Below are 15,337 nucleotides of genomic sequence, written 5' to 3' on the forward strand. Positions count from 1 at the left end.
GATTCTAGTTGCTTTATTCCAACAAAGTTTTAAACAGTAAAAACGGAATCAGCTTTCTATCCATTGACAGTGTATGGATGACTTCCTTGTTGCAATACCTTCTTCTTCCCTTCTCCTAGATATTATGCCAAGCTCCCATCGAAGTCTTCAGCAGGCAGAAGCGATGTTGTTCCCACTCTTCCCCCATGACAAACTGGCACACAGACCAGAAATACTCACACCACATGCCAATGGAGGGGTTGCCAGCTGAGGCATTGGTAAAGAGGAGGCACATAGCATGGGAGATTGTGGGAAAGAAAGGGCCTTGAAGAGTGCTTAGGCCTCTCCCTCTACGTTTTGGTTCAAAACTCTTCTAATTGCCACCTATCAACTGCAGGCTGATGGCTTATTGCATGGTCTTTTGCCTGTCTGCATTAAAGGTTCTCACCAGAGATGGTGTCAGATCTGTAGCCAATGCACTGAGACTCATCTACTTTGGTCTATCTCTCTCTCTCTGTCTCCAGCCATACAATATTTCTGCTGGATGTGCCCAATCGTAGAATATACAACTCTAACAGCCTTTGGCCCACAATGTTGTGCTGATGATGCCACATGGGCGGCACGGTGGTAGTGGGCAGCACGGTGGCACAGTAGTTAACACTGCTGCATCACCGCGCCAGAGACCCAAGTTCAATTCCCACCTCAGGCAACTGTCTGTGTGGAGTTTGCACATTCTCCCTGTGTCTGCATGGGCGTACTCTGGTTTCCTCCCACAATCCAAGCATTGTTGGATTGGCCATGCTAAATTGCCCCTAGTGTTAGGTGAAAGGCTAAGTGTAGGGGAATGAGTCTGGGTGGGTTGCGCTTCGGCGGGTCGGTGTGGACTTGTTGGGCCGAAGGGCCTGTTTCCACACTGTAAGTAATCTAATCCCATTACCGTCCCTTCTGCATAAAATAGTCTATTTCATTTTGTTATCATTTGAGACAAAGGGCCTGAGAACCACAGCCCTGCAAGCTACCTCAAAACCGAATAAGAAAGCAGTCATGCTTAGAATTAACATAGTGGCCTACCATTGTGAAGTATACAAGTTGGTAGGACCCTTGTAGCATCCCTACCTCTAAGCCAGGTGGTCCACATTCAAGTCCCATCTGCGCTGTCCAAAACAGGTTGATTTAAACATACCTAAAGACAGGTTAGACACCGGTTTTACTGACTTTTCCTTCTGGAAAGTGCTTCTGGTTCCAATAGGAAAACACCATATAAAACCACCAAGCCTGACCAATTGTGTCGAAACTGAAATTGGAATTGATAACATCAATTCTTCAGAGTTGCTACAAGCAAAAGGAATTCCGCCTGAAACTTCAGAGGAGATGGCATGGTGGCATAGTGGTTAGCACTGCTGCCTCACAGCGCCAGGGACCTGGGTTCAAATCCCGCCTCAGGCAACTGTGTGGAGTTTGCACGTTCTCCCTGTGTCTGCGTGGGTTTCCTCTGGGTGCTCTGGTTTCCTCCCACAATTCAAAGATGTGCAGGTTAGGTGAATTGGCCATGCTAAATTGCCCGTAGTGTTAGGTAAGGGGTAAATGTAGGAGAATGGGTCTGGGTGGGTTATGCTTCGGCGGGTCGGAGTGGACTGGTTGGGCCGAAGGGCCTGTTTCCACATTGTAAGTAATCTAATCTAATAAGCATACTGAAAGCAAAACTTGACTTTTGGAGAGAAATAATTTGAATACTGACAAAGCCTGTCAGTCCAACAACACTGCTATCTGAATTTGGGATAATTTTGCAATGTTACACTTGCAGGCCCAATCTCGCTGAGCAGGATTACTTTTGAGGAAATAAGACATCACTGAAGGTGAATAACGAACATGTAAAACATTGGAATGTCTGGAAGCAAATGGGAATGTTTGATTTTGATTTTAAAGAAATTATAAGAATATTGTATGCATTCCTGATGAAGGGCTTATGCCCGAAACGTTGAATTTCCTGCTCCTTGGATGCTGCCTGACCTGCTGCGCTTTTCCAGCAACACATTTTCAGCTATTGTATGGACTGTCAAGGTTCCTGAATGGGATAGAATGGTCCATTGATGGGATGTCCTACTGAGGTTAGAAGATGCAGACAGGAAAATCACATCGCTGACTGAGAATTGAAGTAACTCACCTTGGATCTAATTCAATAGAATGTGTCAAACTGGTACTGCACTTTGGTAGGAAACATCAAAAGGCAGACTATTATTTAAATGGAGAGAGAGAGAGACGCCAAAGAAGTGCAACACAGAGGGATCTGGGTGCTCATAGCCCAGAAGGTATAGGAGCAGAATGAGGCCTCATTGGGTCTGCTCCACCAGTCCATCATGGCCGATATAATTCACAGCCCCATTCTCCTTCGTTGACCTTTTAACCCTTACAATCAAGAACCTATCTATCTCAGTCTTCAATCCACTCAGCGACTTGCCCTCCAAAGCTTTCTGCAGCAATGTGTTGCCATTGTCTTACCAGACCATAAGGGCTGCTCTCTCATTAGAGAGAAGCAACTGGTGGTGATTTAACCTGAGACCCACAAACCTCAGGCAATGGAAGAGGTTGACAAGGAGAGTCCTTGATGGTAATCTCAAACTGGTGATGGGAACTGAAACCACGCTATTGGCGTGACACTGCTCTGTAAACCAACCATCCAGCCAACTGAGCTAAACTGCAGCAATGACTTCCACAGATTCACCACCCCTGGCTGAGGAAATTCCTCTTCATCTCAATTTAAAGGATTGACCCTTCACTCTGAAGCTGTGCCCACGGGTCTTAGTCTCTCCCACTTGTGTAAACATCGTCCCCATGTCCCCTCTATCCAGACCTCTCAATATTTTGTAAGTTTCAACAGATCCCCCCGCCTTCTAAACTCTATCAAGTACAAACCCAGAGTCCTCAATAGCTGCTTACATGACAAGCCTTTCATCCCTTTGTAAGCCTCCTCTGAACTGTCCCCAACGCCTGCACATCCATTTTACCAGAGCGGTGAAGCAAGGGCTGCTGGGAAGGGTGAGTTTTCCTGCTTTAAAATGAACCACAGGGGGGTACCATTATCCTGGGGGGGTGGGAAGATTCGCTCAGGCTATTGGGGTGGGTTTAAACTAATCCAGCGGGGGGGGGGGAATGGGAACCAAAATTGTAGTTCCAGTATAGAAAAGGTTGAGAGTAGAGAGGTCCGAAATCAAGTTTCAGGGACACAAGATGGCACCGGCAAGCAAGAAGCTGGTTTGAAGTGTGTCTACTTCAACGCCAGGAGCATTCGGAATAAGGTGGGTGAACTTGCAGCATGGGTTGGTACCTGGGACTTCGATGTTGTGGCCATTTCGGAGACATGGATAGAGCAGGGACAGGAATGGTTGTTGCAGCTTCCAGGATTTAGATGTTTCAGTAAGAACAGAGAAGATGGTAAAAGAGGGAGAGGTGTGGCATTGTTGGTCAAGGACAGTATTACAGTTGCAGAAAGGATGTTTGGGGACTTGTCAACTGTGGTAGTATGGGCTGAGGTTAGAAACAGGAAAGGAGAGGTCACCCTGTTGGGAGTTTTCTATAGGCCTCCGAATAGTTCCAGAAATGTAGAGGAAATGATAGCACAGATGATTCTCGATAGGAGTGAGAGAGACAGGGTAGTTGTCATGGGGGTCTTCAACTTTCCAAATATTGACTGCGAACTCTATAGTATGAGTACTAGAGATGGGTCAGTTTTTGTCCAGTGTGTGCAGGAGGGCTTCCTGACACAGTATGTAGACAGGCCAATAAGGGGCGAGGTCACATTAGATTTGGTACTGGGTAATGAGCCCAGCCAGGTGTTAGACTTGGAAATAGGTGAACACTTTGGTGATAGCGATCACAATTCTGTTATGGTTACTTGAGTGATAGAAAGGGATAGGTGTACACCACTGGGCAAGAGTTACAGCTGGGGGAAAGGCAATTACAATGTGATCAGGCAAGGTTTAGGGAGCATAGGATGGGGAAGGAAACTGCAGGGGATAGGCACATTAGAAATGTGGAGCTTATTCAAGGAAAAGCTACTGCGTGTCCTAGATAAGTATGTACCTGTCAGGCAGGGAGGAAGCTGTAGAGCGTGGGAGCCGTGGTTTACGAAAGAAGTGGAATCGCTGGTCAAGAGGAAGAAGAAGGCTTATGTTAGGATGAGATGTGAAGGCTCAGTTAGGGCACTTGAGGGTTACAAGGTAGCCAGGAAAGACCTAAAGAGAGAGCTCAGAAGAGCCAGGAGGAGACATGAGATGTCGTTGGTGGATAGAATCAGGGTAAACCCTAAGGCTTTCTATAGGTATTTAAGGAATAAAAGAATGACGAGATAAGATTAGGGCCAATCAAGGGTAGTAGTGGGAAGTTGTGTGTGGAGTCAGAGGAGATAGAGGAAGGACTAAATAAATATTTTTCGACAGTATTCACTGTAGAAAACGACAATGTTGTCGAGGAGATTACTGAGATACAAGTTATCAGACGAGTGGGATTGAGGTTCACAAGGAAGAGGTATTAGAAATCCTGCAGAGTGTGAAAATAGATAAGTCCCCAGGGCCGGATGGGATTTATCCTAGGATCCTTTGGGAAGCCAGGGAGGAGATTGCCAAGCCTTTGGCATTGATCTTTAAATCGTCATTGTCTACAGGAATAGTGCCAGAAGACTGGAGGATAGCAAATGTGGTTCCCCTGTTCAAGAAGGGGAGTAGAGACAACCCTGGTAATTATAGACCAGTGAGCCTTACTTCAGTTGTTGGAAAAGGTTATAAGAGATAGGATTTATAATCATCTAGGAAAGAATAATTTGATTAGGGATAGTCAGCACGGTTTTGTGAAGGGTAGGTCATGCCTCACAAACCTTATTGAGTTCTTTGAGAAGGTGACCAAACAGGTAGATGAGAGTAAACCGGTTGACGTGGTGTATATGGATTTCAGCAAGGTGTTCGATAAGGTTCCCCACAGTAGGCTATTGTACAAAATGCAGAGGAATGGGATTATGGGCGATATAGCAGTTTGGATCAGTAATTGGCTTGCTGAAAGAAGACAGAGGGTGGTGGTTGATGGGAAATGTTCATCCTGGAGTCCAGTTACCAGTGGTGTACCGCAAGGGTCGGTGTTGGGTCCACTGCTGTTCGTCATTTTTATAAACGGCCTGAATGAGGGCGTAGAAGGAAGGGTGGGTTAATAAATTCGCAGACGACACTAAGGTCGGTGGAGTTGTGGATAGTGACGAAGGATGTTGTAGGTTACAGAGACACAGATAAGCTGCAGAGCTGGGCTGAGAGGTGGCAAATGGAGTTTAATGCGGACAAGTGTGAGGTGATTCACTTTGGTCGGAGTAACCGGAATGCAAAGTACTGGGCTAATGGTAAGATTCTTGGTAGTGTAGATGAGCAGAGAGATCTGTGTGTCCAGGTACACAGATCCTTGAAAGTTGCCACCCAGGTTGACAGGGTTGTTAGGAAGGCATACAGTGTTTTAGCTTTTATTAATAGAGGGATCGAGTTCCAGAACCATGAGGTTATGCTGCAGCTGTACAAAACTCTGGTGCGGCCGCACTTGGAGTACTGTGTACAGTTCTGGTCACCGCATTATAACAAGGATGTGGAAGCTTTGGAAAGGGTGCAGAGGAGATTTACCAGGATGTTGCCTGGTATGGAAGGGAGGTCTTACAAGGAAAGGCTGAGGGACTTGAGGCTGTTTTCATTAGAGAGAAGAAGGTTGAGAGGTGACTTATCTGAGATGGATAAGATAATCAGAGGATTCAAGAGGGTGGTGAGTGAGAGCCTTTTTCCTCAGATGATGATGGCTAGCATGAGGTGACATAGCTTTATCGTGAGGGGTGATAGATATAGGACAGATGTCAGAAGTAGTTTCTTTACTCAGAGAGTAGTAAGGGTATGGAATGCTTTGCCTGCAATGGTAGTAGATTCGGCAACTTTAAGTACATTTAAGTTGTCATTGGACAAGCATATGGACGTATATGGAATAGTGTAGGTTAGATGGGCTTCAGGTTGGTATGACTGGTTGGTATCAAGGGCCGAAGGGCCTGTACTGCACTGTAATGTTCTATATTCTATGTTCGATCCTTCCTCAGGTGTGGGGCCCAAAAGTTAGCATACTGTGCAGCGAGTAATTAAAAAGGTAAATGGGACAGAACATCCTGGATGTCAAGACAAGATTCTCACCAGTGAATAACAAGGGGCCTATTAGCAGGGATTAGTGCACATTAAAGCCAAATTCCGAACTTATCACATCTCATTAATATACACTGCCCTATCTAGCCAGGCAGAAACAACTTGGCCAGAATTCCTGACATGAAAGTGAGTACCAGGCACCTCCACCTCACCACTCACTCCCTCAGAGCCTCCATCTTGGATGTCTGGCACCAACATTTCAAGATACGCTCCATGAGCAGTGGCCATTTTGGAAATGGACTGGCAAGGACATGGTGCAGCAAGGACATTTTGTGGACAGGAACTGACACATCGCACCAGCTGGGACCAGGGAGGCTCCCAGCATCCTTGCCTTTTTATGTCTTGCCCCCAGGCCAGAGCTCAAAGACTGATGGTATTTCTGTCTAGCCTTGCTGTTCACTGCAGACACAAAGCAGGCAGCTTATTAGGGCACTCAGCAGTGATCAGTCAAGGTAGTGAACAGTTTACTATATAGTACCTCATGGCACACCCACCACATGTGCCAGCAGCCTATGTGGGAAACACACTGCATGTGCATGAAACAAATGGCCATGTCACTGATTGATAAAGTCATGGAGATGTACAGCACAGAAACAGGCCCTTTGGTCCAACTCATCCACGCCGACCAGATATCATAAATTAATCGGGTCTCATTTGCCAGCACTTGGCCTCTCAGCCCTTCCTGTCTATATACCCATCCAGATGCCTTTTCAATGTTGTAATTGTACCAGCCTCCACCACTTCCTCTGGCAGCTCATTCCATACACGCACCACCCTCTGTGTGAAAAAACTGCCCATTAGTTCCCTTTTATATCTTTCCCGGCTCACCTTAAACGTATGCTCTCTAGCTCTGGATTTCCGCACTCCAGACCTTGACTATTTACTCTAGACACGCCCTTCATGATTTTATAAACCCCTATAAGGTCACCCCTCAGCCTCTGGGGCTCCAGGGAAAACAGCCCCAGCCTATAAATTGGAAGGGGACTAATATACTGGCAGGGAAATTTGCTAGAACTGCTTGGGAGGATTTAAACTAGTAAGGTGGGGAGGTGGGACCCAGGGAGATAGTGAGGGAAGAGACCGATCTGAGATGGGTACAGCTGAGAACAGAAGTGAGTCAAACAGCCAGGGCAGGCAGGGACAAGGTAGGACTAATAAATTAAACTGCATTTATTTCAATGCAAGGGGCCTAACAGGGAAGGCAGATGAACTCAGGGCATGGTTAGGAACATGGGACTGGGATATCATAGCAATTATGGAAACATGGCTCAGGGATGGGCAGGACTGGCAGCTTAATGTTCCAGGATACAAATGCTACAGGAAGGATAGAAAGGGAGGCAAGAGAGGAGGGGGAGTGGTGTTTTTGATAAGGGATAGCATTACAGCTGTACTGAGGGAGGATACTCTCAGAAATACATCCAGGGAAGTTATTTGGGTGGAACTGAGAAATAAGAAAGGGATGATCACCTTATTGGGTTTGTATTATAGGCCCCCTAATAGTCAGAGGGAAATTGAGAAACAAACTTGTAAGGAGATCTCAGCTATCTGTAAGAATAATAGGTCGGTTATGATAGAGGATTTTAACTTTCCAATCATAGACTGGGACTGCCATAGTGTTAAAGGTTTAGATAGAGAGGAATTTCTTAAGTGTGTACAAGACAATTTTCTGATTCAGTATGTGGATGTACCTACTAGAGAAGGTGCAAAACTTGACCTACTCTTGGGAAATAAGGCAGGGCAGGTGACTGAGGTGTCAGTGGGGGAGCACTTTGGGCCAGTGACCATAATTCTATTCATTTTAAAATAGTGATGGAAAAGGATAGACCAGCTCTAAAAGTTGAAGTTCTAAATTGGAGAAAGGCCAATTTTGACGGTATTAGACAAGAACTTTCGAAAGCTGATCAGAAGGAGATGTTCACAGGTAAAGGGACGGCTGGAAAATGGGAAGCCTTCAGAAATGAGATAACGAGAATCCAGAGAAAGTATACTCCAGTCAGGGTGAAAGGGAAGGCTGGTAGATATAGGGAATGCTGGATGACTAAAGAAATTGAGGGCTTGGTTAAGAAAAAGAAGGAAGCATATGTCAGGTACAGATAGGATAGATCGAGTGAATCCTTAGAAGAGTATAAAGAAAGTAGGAGTATACTTAAGAGGGAAATCAGGAGGGCAAAAAGGGGACAAGAGATAGCTTTGCCAAATACAACTAAGGAGAATCCAAAGGGTTTTTACAAATATATTAAGATCAAAAGGGTAACTAGGGAGGCAAAGCAGCCTTTGTGTGGAGCCACAGAAAATGGGGAAGTTACTATATGAATATTTTGCATCAGTATTTACTGTGGAAAAGGATATGGAAGATATAGACTGTAGGGAAATAGATGGTGACATCTTGCAAAATGTCCAGATTACAGAGGAGGAAGTGCTGGATGTCTTGAAATGGGTAAAGGTGGATAAATCCCCAGGACCTGATCAGGTGTACCCGAGAACTCTGTGGGAAGCTAGAGAAGTGATTGCTGGGCCTCTTGCTAAGATATTTGTATCATTGATAGTCACAGGTGAGGTGCCGGAAGACTGGAATTTGGTAAACGTGGTGCTACTGTTTAAGAAGGGTGGTAAAGACAAGCCAGGGAACTATAGACCAGTGAGCCTGACCTCGGTAGTGGGCAAGTTGTTGGAGGAAATCCTGAGGGACAGGATGTACATGTATTTGGAAAGGCAAGGACTGATTCGGGATAGTCAATATGGCTTTGTGTGTGGGAAATCATGTCTCACAAACTTGACTGAGTTTTTTGAAGAAGTAACAAAGAAGATTGATGAGGGCAGAACAGTAGATGTGATCTGTGTGGACTTCAGTAAAGCATTCGACAAGGTTCCCCATGGGAGACTGATTAGCAAGGTTAGATCTCATGGAGTACAGGGAGAACTAGCCATTTGGATACAGAACTGGCTCAAAGATAGAAGACAGAGGGTGGTGGTGGAGGGTTGTTTTTCAGACTGGAGGCCTGTGACCAGTGGAGTGCCACAAGGATCGGTGCTGGGTCCTCTATTTTTTGTCATTTACATAAATGATTTGGATGCGAGTGTAAGAGGTACTGTTAGTAAGTTTACAGATGACACCAAAATTGCAGGTATAGTGGACAGCGAAGAGGGTTACCTCAGTTTACAACAGGATCTGGACCAGATGGGCCAATGGGCTGAGAAGTGGCAGATGGAGTTTAATTCAGATAAATGCAAGGTGCTGCATTTTGGGAAAGCAAATCTTAGCAGGACTTATACACTTAATGGTAAGGTCCTAGGGAGTGTTGCTGAATAAAGAGACCTTGGAGCGCAGGTTCATAGCTCCTTGAAAGTGGAGTCACAGGTCGATAGGACAGTGAAGAAGGCGTTTGGTATGCTTTCCTTTATTGGTCAGAGTACTGAGTACAGGAGTTGGGAGTTCATGTTGCAGCTATACAGGACATTGGTTAGGCCACTGTTGGAATATTGTGTGCAATTCTGGTCTCCTTCCTATCGGAAAGATGTTGTGAAACTTGAAAGGGTTCAGAAGAAATTTACGAGGATGTTGCCAGGGTTGGAGGATCTGAGCTACAGGGAGAGGCTGAACAGGCTGGGGCTGTTTTCCCTGGAGCGTCGGAGGCTGAGGGGTGACCTTATAGAGGTTTACAAAATTATGAGGGGCATGGATGGGATAAAAAGACAAAGTCTTTTCCCTGGGGTTGGGGAGTCCAGAACCTGAGGGCATAGTTTTAGGGTGAGAGGGGAAAGATATAAAAGAGACCTAAGGGCCAACTTTTTCACACAGAGGGTGATACGTGTATGGAATGAGTTGCCAGAGGATGTGATGAAGACTGGTACAATTGCAACATTTAAGAGGCATGTGGATGGGTATATGAATAGGAAGGGTTTGGAGGGATATGGGCTGGGTGCTGGCAGGTGGGACTATATTGGGTTGGGATATCTGGTCGTCACGGACGGGTTGGACCGAAGGGTCTGTTTCTGTGCTGTATATCTCTATGACTCTATGACTCGATTCATCCTTTCCCAATAGCTTAAAGTCAAAGGGAATTAATTCTCAGCGAAGTGTGTGGTGCTGGAAAAGAGCAGCCGGTCAGGTCACATCGAGGGGCAGGAGAGTTGACATTTCGAGCATTGAGCTCTTCATCAGGAATGAGGAGTAGACATGCTGGTCCTGGGCCTCCTGCAGCGCCAAACCCTAACCACCCGAAGTCTGGAGAAAGAACACCTCATCTTCCACCTTGGGACCCTCCAACCACACAGCATCACTGTGGATTTCACCAGTTTCCTCATTTCCCCTCCCCATACTTTATCCCAGATCCAACCTTCCAACTCGGCTCCGCCCTCTTGACCTGTCCATCTTCATTCCCACCTATCCGCTCCACCTTCCTCTTCGATCTATCACCTTCACCCCCTACCTTTATCTACCTATCGCATTCCCATCTACCTTATCCACGCCCAGGCCCACCGCACTCCCATTTATTTCTCAGCCCCCTTGGGCCACCACTTCATTCCTAATGAAGGGCTTATGCTTGAATGATCAACTCTCCAGCTCCTCGGATGCTGTCTGACCGGCTGCTCTTTTCCTGTGCCACACTCTCGACCCTGATCTCCAGCATCTGCAGTCCTCACTTTCTCCTTGGAATTAATCCTCAGTCATGCTTGGAGTCTGCCATCAGTCAGCATGTTCCCACACAGTCAGTCAAGGGATTCGTCTGGTATCAGTCCAAGGGCATGGTCAATGTCAGCACCCTCTCCTTGTAGGGGTGATGAGTCAGATATCCGGAATGCCGGTCCTGGTATTGGCTCCTCATGCCCTACAGTGGGCTGTTTTTGCCTGGAATGAGAGAAATACTATGAGCTATGAAGGTGGTTGGTACAGCTGTTCATGCTGGTGAAATCTCCTGAGTGGGTAGGTGGTATAGAGGCCTTGCAGGGTGAGCAGAGTGGGGTTTGGGGACGGGTGTGAGGCAAGATAGAGCGCAAGTGGAGCAAGATATTACAGGAATGAGTGTGGTATAGAGTATGATCCTCGTGTGAGGTGGGTGCAGGAGCAAAGACACAGTGAGATAGCAGAGGAAAGATGGTAGCATTAACCCTGGCAGAGTGGAGAAGATCACTGACCTTCTTCCCGCGCTGCTGGGCACTCCTTTGGACAGTTGAGACCACACTGACCTGGGAAGAGGACAGTTCTCCGATGCACCAACTGAGCTCGCCAGGATCTCCAGTCCCTGTCTGCAAAGCAGGGTTCCAGAATTCCCATTATCTGCTATGTCTGGGGCAAATGTCACAAAACATGCAGGGCAACTGTGGACTGACAGTGCCAGTCCTTTTAAAAATGGCAATGGTGCCAGGCATGCCAGTCTATCCCAGGATGTCCTGGCAGTTCCAGCCATATTGATTGGGACAATTGGGCTAGCATCAGATGAGAGTGACATTACTAGAGCAGGGTGGATAGTTAATGAGACAAACTTGAAACTTCTTTTCATTCACTCATGGGACTGATCAGCATATATTGCCCATCCCTAGTTGCCCCTTGAGAAGGTGATGGTGAGCTGCCTTAGAACATAGAACAGTACAGCGCAGTACAGGCCCATCTCTCCTCGATGTTGCACCAACTTGTGGAACCAATCTGAAGCCCATCTATCCTACACTATTCCATTGTCATCCATCTGTCTATCCGATGACCATTTAAATGCCTTTAAACCTGGAGGGTCCACTACTGTTGCAGGCAGTGCGTTCCACGCCCCTACTACCTCTGACATCTGTCCTATATCTATCACCCCTCAATTCAAAGCTATATCCTCTCATGCTAGCCATCACCATCCGAGGAAAAAGGCTCTCCCTATCCACCCTATTTTACCCTGATTATTTTATATGTCTCAATTAAGACACCTCTCAACCTTCTTCTCTCTAACCAAAACAGCCTAAAGTCCCTCTGTTTTTCCTTGTAAGACCGTCCCTCCATACCAGGCAACATCCTAGTAAATCTCCTCTGAACCCTTTCCAAAGCTTCCACATCCTTCCCATAATGCGGTGACCAGAACTGTACACAATACTCCAAGTGCGGCCATACCAGAGTTTTGTACAGCTGCAGCATAACCTCATGGTTCCGGAACTCGATCCTTCTAGTAATAAAAGCTAAAACACTGTATGCCTTCTTAACAACTCTATCAACCTGGGTGGCAACTTTCAGGGATCTCTGTACATGGACAGCAAGATCTACACTACCAAGAATCTTGCCATTAGCCCAGTACTCTTTATTCCTGTTGCTCCTTCCAAAGTGAAACACCTCACACTTTTCTGTCACTTCTCAGCCCAGCTCTGCAGCTTATCTAAGTCCCTCTGTAAAAGACAACATCCTTTGGCTCTATCCACAACTGTAGTAACCTTCGTGTCATCCGCAGATTTACTAACCCATCCCTCTATGCCCTTATCCAGGCCATTTATAAAAATGACAAACAGCAATGGCCCCAAAATAGATCCTTATGGTCCACCATGAGTAACTGTACACCGGGATGAATATTTCCCATCAACCAACACCCTCTGTATTCTTTCACTTCGCCAATTTCTGATCCAAACAACTAAATCACCCTCAATCCCATGCCTCTGTATTTTGTGCAATAGCCTACCATGGAGAACCTTATCGAATGCCTTGCTGGAATCCATATACACCACATCAACCACTTTACCCTCATCCACCTGTTTGGTCATCATCTCAAAGAACTCAATAAGGTTTGTGAGGTACAACCTACTCTTCACAAAACCGTGTTGACTATCCCTAATCAACTTATTTGTCTCTAGATGATTATAAATCCTATCTCTTATAACCTTTTCCAACACTTTACCCATAATTGAAGTAAGGCTCACTGGTCTATAGCTACCAGGGTTGTCTCTACACCCCTTCTTGAACAAGGACATAATATTTGCTATCCTCCTGTCTTCTGTAGACAATGACGATATTAAGATTAAAGCCAAAAGCTTTGCAATCTCCTCCCCGGCTTCCCAGAGAATCGGAGGATAAATCCCAACCAGCCCAGGGGACTTATTTATTTTCACACTTTCCAGAATTGCTAACACCTCCTCCTTGTGAAACTCAATCCTGTCTAATCTGTTCGTCTGTCTCTCTGTATTCTCCTCAAAAACATTGTCTTTTTCCAGTGTGAATACTGACGAAAAATGTTCATTAACACTTCCCCTATTTCCTTAGACTCCACGCACAACTTCCCACTACTGTCCTTGATTGGCCCTGATCTTTCTCTCGTCATTTTTTTATTCCTGATATACCTGTAGAAAGTTTTACATAGAACATAGAAAAATACAGCGCAGTACAGGCCCTTCGGCCCTCGATGTTGCGCCGACCCAAGCCCACCTAGCCTACACTAGCCCACTATCCTCCATATACCTATCCAATGCCCGTTTAAATGCCCATAAAGAGGGAGAGTCCACCACTGTTACTGGCAGGGCATTCCATGAACTCACAACTCGCTGAGTAAAGAATCTACCCCTAACATCTGTCCTATACCTACCACCCCTTAATTTAAAGCTCTGCCCCCTCGTAATAGCTGACTCCATACGTGGTAAAAGGTTCTCATTGTCAAAGTTTAGAGTTTTCCTTGATCCTATCTGCCAACAACTTCTCACGTCCCTGCCTGGCTCTTCTTAGCTCTTTCTTCATGTCTTTTCTGGTTAGCTTGTAACTCTCAAGCGCCCAAACTGAGCCTTCACGTCTCATCCTAACATAAGCCGCCTTCTTCCTCTTGACAAGAGATTCAACGTCTTTGGTAAACCACGGCTCCCTCACTCGACCAGTCCCTCCCTGCCTGACAGGTACATACTTATCAAGGACACGCAGTAGCAGATCCTTGAATAAGCTCCACATTTCAATTGTGCCCATCCCCTGCAGTTTCCTTCCCCATCCTTTGCATCTTAAATCTTGCCTAATCGCATCATAATTGCCTTTCCCCCAGTGATAACTCTTGCCCAGCGGTACATACGGTACATACATTTCCATCAGTCACGTAAACATAACCAAATTATGGTCACCGTCACCAAAGTGCTCACCTACCTCCAAATCTAACACCTAGCCTGGTTCATTACCCAGTACCGAATCCAATGTGGCCTCACCCCTTGTTGGCCTGTCTACATACTGTGTCAGGAAACCCTCCTGCACACACTGGACAAAACCTGACCCATCTAAATTACTCGAACTGTAGTATTTCCAGTCAATATTTTGAAAGTTAAAGTCCCCATAGCAACTACCCTGTTACTCTCGCTCCTATCCAGAATCATTTTTGCTATCCTTTCCTCTATTCGGAGGCCGATAGAAAACTCCCGACAGGGTGACCGCTCCTTTCCTGTTTCTAACCTCAGCCCATACTATCTCCGCAGACGAGTCCTCAAAAGTCCTTTCTGCCACCATAATATTGTCATGGAATCATAGAGTCATAGAGATGTACAGCTCTTGACTAACAATGCCGCACCTCCCCCTCTTTGACCATCTTCTCTATTCTTATTGAAACATCTAAACCCCGGAATCCTGCGACAATCACTCCTGTCCCTGCTCTATCCATGTTTCCGAAATGGCCACAGCATCGAAATCCCAGCTACCAACCCATATTGCAAGCTCACCCACTTTATCCCAGATGCTCCTGCTCATCAGTGACCCCTTGTGACCTTGAAACCTCATTTCTGATCTCGCTGCTCTCCACCTCCTGGACACTGGGATTGCAATTTAGTTTCCCATCCCCCCTGCTGAATGAGCTTAAACCTGCCAGATGAGCATTAGTGAGTTTCCCCCGAGATATTGGTATCCCTCTGGTTCAGGTGTAAACAATCTGTTTGTACAGGTACCACCTACCCCAGGATGAGCCCCAAATATCCAGGTATCCTGTGCCATCCCTGTAGACACATGTTCAACTCCTCTCTCTCCCTATTCCTCGCCTCACTAGCTCATGGCAGTACATCAAACCAGAGATAACTCTGTTTTTTTTAGCACTAAGCTTCCACCCTAGCTCTATGACAATGACAATAGCGAGAGAAGCCTTGCTAAACCTTGCGGAGAGAAACTTTAATATTTAACCTTCGAGTTTAGTTATGTTTGATGTTACTATTGAACAAAGCTAATAAAATGTAAA

This window comes from Hemiscyllium ocellatum, chromosome X, assembly GCF_020745735.1.
Source record: "Hemiscyllium ocellatum isolate sHemOce1 chromosome X, sHemOce1.pat.X.cur, whole genome shotgun sequence".
Lineage (NCBI taxonomy): Eukaryota > Metazoa > Chordata > Chondrichthyes > Orectolobiformes > Hemiscylliidae > Hemiscyllium > Hemiscyllium ocellatum.